At 39.1% G+C, this 4,640-nt stretch overlaps 1 pseudogene; it reads left to right on the forward strand.

The window, feature by feature from the left end:
* Nucleotides 1-3,096: 3,096 nt before the first annotated feature.
* On the forward strand, nt 3,097-3,648 carry LOC110284328 (annotated as a pseudogene).
* Nucleotides 3,649-4,640: the final 992 nt, after the last annotated feature.

Genomic DNA, 4,640 nt, shown 5'->3' on the forward strand with positions numbered 1-4,640 from the left:
CTAAGAAGAGACTCCATGACCAATTGCAAGTCTCATAAGAGAAAAGATTTACCTGAGAGCTTGCTTACAGTTTTAGAGGGTTAATTCATTATCGTCATGGAGGGAAGCAGACATGCATGGTACTGGGACAGTAGCCGAGAACTTTACATCTTGACCCACAGATGAGAGAGAGAGAGAGACAGAGACAGAGACAGAGAGAGACTGAACCTGACATAGGCTTTTGAAACCCACGTCTAGTAACACGCCTCCTCCAACAAGGCCACACCTCTTAACCTTTCCCAAAGAATTCCATTAATTGATTAACTGGAAACCAGGCATTCAAAGATGAGCCTTTGGAGGCCATTTTCATTCAAACCACTACAGAAACAACTTTACAAAGCTGCCCTTTGACCTCCACATGTGCAATATAGTGCTGTACTTTCCACTGTAAATTATAATAGTAATGATGATGATGATAATAATAATGATATTTTCAAGTGATTTCCAAGAAGAAATATTGTTAGATTACCTAAATTATCTATAAAATCTTTGTTCAGTCCTAACAAGGAGATAATATTAGGATGAAAAAGAAAAGTGTAATTAAAAAAAAAAAAAGGGCTGGTGAGATGGCTCAGTGGGTAAGAGCACCCGACTGCTCTTCCGAAGGTCCGGAGTTCAAATCCCAGCAACCACATGGTGGCTCACAACCATCCCTAACAAGATCTGACTCCCTCTTCTGGAGTGTCTGAAGACAGCTACAGTGTACTTACATATAATAAAAATAAATAAAAAAAAAAAAAGAAAGAAAAGTGTAGAGTTGAACCCCTGGGAACTAGCTACATCTAAGCTGGTTATTGGGTTCACCTTGACACAAATACCACAAATACCACAATTACCTCATTTCCCTTCCCTCCTGATGTATTGCCAGTTCCAAAGTTTGTGTGTTTTTATAAAATAATACTATGCCCAGCTCCTATCTACTTACTTTTTCTGTTGCTGTTGTTTTCTGAGACAGTGTCTTGCTATGAAGACAAGGTTAAATTCAAGCTTGACTTAGCCACCAGACCCCTTTCTATTGGCTTGTAATGATCTCATTATGTCATCCTTTTTGTTTTATTTTGTTTTGTTTGTTTTTGTTGTTGTTTTGTTTTTGGTTTTTCAAGACAGGGTTTCTCTGTGTAGCCCTGGCTGTCCTGGAACTCACTCTGTAGACCAGGCTGGCCTTGAACTCAGAGATCTGCCTGCCTCTGCCTCCCAAGTGCTGAGATTAAAGGCGTATGCTAGCACGCCCGGCTCCTTTTTGTTTTTTAATCACAGCAAATATGAATATAGATTACATTTAAATTTTTGAGACAGTTTTGTCATCTGCACTGACAAAAGCTAGAGTCATTCTTGAAGAAAAACCTCAATTTCTCAGGTTCTAATTTTTTAATGAAGACAAAAATAAAGGGAGGTAATGCTAGCTTTTTGACCCGATAGTAAGAAATGCTAGGCTGGACCTCTTGAAATTCTGACTCATTTGTTTTGAATGAACATGAATATTATTGTGTATATACAATATAAATAGAAGTGTGTGTGTGTGTGTGTGTGTGTGTGTGTATGTTGTTAGAGAGTTCTTGAGAAAAGTTCTCACTATATAGCCAAGACTTGGCCATAAACTTGTTCGGTAGCCTAGGCCAGCTTCAAACTTAAGACTTTCCAGTGTTAGACTCCCAAGTGCTAGAATTAATGATGCATGCTGCCATTCCCTGGCTACTGTTATCTAAACTGTCTCTCCACTGTGAGAAACATGGCCCCCACCCTTTTATATATGCAAGTGGTGCTCAATTCTTTTTCCAAAGGACCCTAATTACCAAACCAAAGTGACAAGGCAGACGCATGTATATCTCAAAGGCCTCCTGTTAAAATGCCGTCTTGCATGATTCAACATTCCTAAAATTTTACAACTATACTGTTTCCTGGTCATTCACTATAATTTTCCCAGTGCAAAAAATGATTATGGATCAATTTTGTTGTTGTTGTTGTTGTTTGTTTTGTTTTTTGAGACAGGGTTTCTCTGTATAGCCCTGGCTGTCCTGGAACTCACTTTGTAGACCAGGCTGGCCTCGAAGTCAGAAATCCGCTTGCCTCTGCCTCCCGAGTGCTGGGATTAAAGGCATGTGCCACCACCGCCCAGCAGATCGAAATTTTTATAAGTGGTCCTAAAGGCTATTTTAAAATCATGAACAGTTTCTGTTAATACCAAGAACATAGTGTAGTGAGCATGTCCAAAAACTGAAAATAAGGTATTGTTTTTACTCTGAGTTATTGTCATGAAAAATCTATCTGGCATGGCTCTTTTGTATTTAGAGGCATTCCTATTTATAATGTATATTTAACTGTAGTTTGCATTGCTTAAAAAATCATTGTTGGTTCTTCCACAGCCTTACTTGATGTAGGCCTGCCTTTTACAGAGAACTCAAAACCCGACTTCATCAAAGACTCTGGATCTATACAGCAAAGCCTATTGCCACATTGTCACCTAAGCCATTCGTAACTACTTCAACTGGATTCACACACAGTATGATCAGGAAACAATTTCTTCTCTAATTATCGTGTGACACATCGCACTGACTGATAAAAGCTGAGAAAGCCATGGACCTGGGCAGGAAAGACAATTTCTCATTTTTTAAAATATGACCAGGCGGGCTAATGAGATGGCTCAGCAGGTAAGTGCACTGACGGCTCTTCTGAAGGTCCTGAGTCCAAGTCCCAGCAACCACTTGGTGGCTCACAACCACCCGTAATGAGGTCTGACACCCTTTTCTGGTACATCTGAAAACAGCTACAGTGTACTTATTTATAATAATAAATAAATCTTTGGGCCAGAGCGAGCAAAGCCAACCAGAGCGAGCAGGGCCAACCAGAGCAAGCAGGGCCAACCAGAGCAAGCAGGGCCAACCAGAGTGTGAGCAGAGGTCCTAAATTTAATTCCCAACAACCACATGAAGGCTCACAACCATCTGTACAGCTAGAGTGTACTCATATATATATATATATATATAATAAGTAAATAAATCTTAAAAAAAAAAAAGACAGCTCTCAGGTTTCTCAGTTGGTTCTGTCCAGCAACGGACTCCCGAAATGCCAGTTAAAAGATCACTGAAACTGGATGATCAGTTTGAAAAAAACTCATTTAGTCCTTCAAAAATCGTGAGGAAGAAAATTATTACAGCTTATTCTCCTACTACTGGAACTTATCAATTGAGCCCATTTTCTTCTCCCGCAACCCCCAAGGAACAGGAGCACAGAAACGAACCATCAAATGAAACAAGAAAACGGAGTAACTTGAGCTCCTGTAAGACAGGAGTCCACAGTGAAAGACAGTGATGGATTCATGGTGTTGCTATCTAAAATTGAGATATCAGCAGAGAAAACCATGGAGATAATGAAAAATCTAAGTAGTATACAGGCTTTGGAAGGCAACAGACAACTTGAAGATCTCATTGGTGTTTCTCTAGTACCAAGCTCCTTAAAAAGAGAAGCAAGGAAACCCAAAGAACTAATGACTAAAGTAATAAAACAAAAGTTGTTTAAAAAGAAAAAAAATGAAGAATTACTCCCAAAGATCATCATGTTGACAGCTTTGAATTCCTTAAAGCCATTTTGAACTGAGTGTTACCGTCAAGTCTGACAACTGTGTCAACCTACCTGGGTACTAGTCAAGCCAAAAGAATGCAGACCAGCCTGAAGTAAAGAGTCAGTGAAAGACTGTCACGTTTGCAACCCTTCTTAAAAGACAAGTAGACAATATGCTGAGTATTCTAAATAGGAAAAAAAAAGGCATCCACTGTGGAAAAAAAAAAAAAAGACAGCTCTCAAAAGATGAGTACAGATGGACAGTAAATATATTTAAATAAATAAATAAATAAATATGACCCGGCTGTTAGAATCAGCCTTTTATGCAACTATGTTAAAATTAACTATCCATGCTAGCACACTTTATTCCACAAAATACACATATTAATCAGTGTTGATGTTGTCATCCATGATTTCTCCTCCTTATGCATGTTTAAGAGGCAAAGCACCGTGTTTCTTTTGTTTATTTGGTTTGCTTTGCTTTGGTACTGAAATCAAGTCCTGGATCTCAGAGACAAACACTTTACCATTGAGTAACAAACCCTGCCCCCAGAACTTCCTTCTTTTATAGACCAGCAAGCTAAGGATCATAAATACTTAATGTTTTTTTTCCAGTGTCAAACAGTGAGATTATGGCAGAAGCAAGACAAGCTGCTTAAATTACTAATGCTTACCTCTACTGTAAGTATCAGTATATATAGCAAGTGCAGGAAATCTGACTCTTGGTAATTACCAAGTAATTCATATTTCCTGTTCTCCAGCCCTGTAACATCAGGTCCCACAGTGATGTAAACAGTGACAAATGTGACTTCCTGGAGCTCAAAGCTTGGCTGTAAGTTCTCTAAATCAGTCCCTATTAAATGATCATTTCTTGCTATTTTTTTAAGTTATGATTTTCAATAACACTATGGCACATCTGCCACATTTTCAGTCACAAATAGAAATGTGAGCTGGGCGTGGTGGTGAAGGCCTTTAATCCCAGCAGGCGAGTTTCTGAGTTCGAGGCCAGCCCCTGGTCTACAGAGTGAGTTCCAGGACAGCCA

The sequence above is a fragment of the Mus caroli genome, chromosome 17, assembly GCF_900094665.2.
Source record: "Mus caroli chromosome 17, CAROLI_EIJ_v1.1, whole genome shotgun sequence".
NCBI classification, from domain to species: domain Eukaryota; kingdom Metazoa; phylum Chordata; class Mammalia; order Rodentia; family Muridae; genus Mus; species Mus caroli.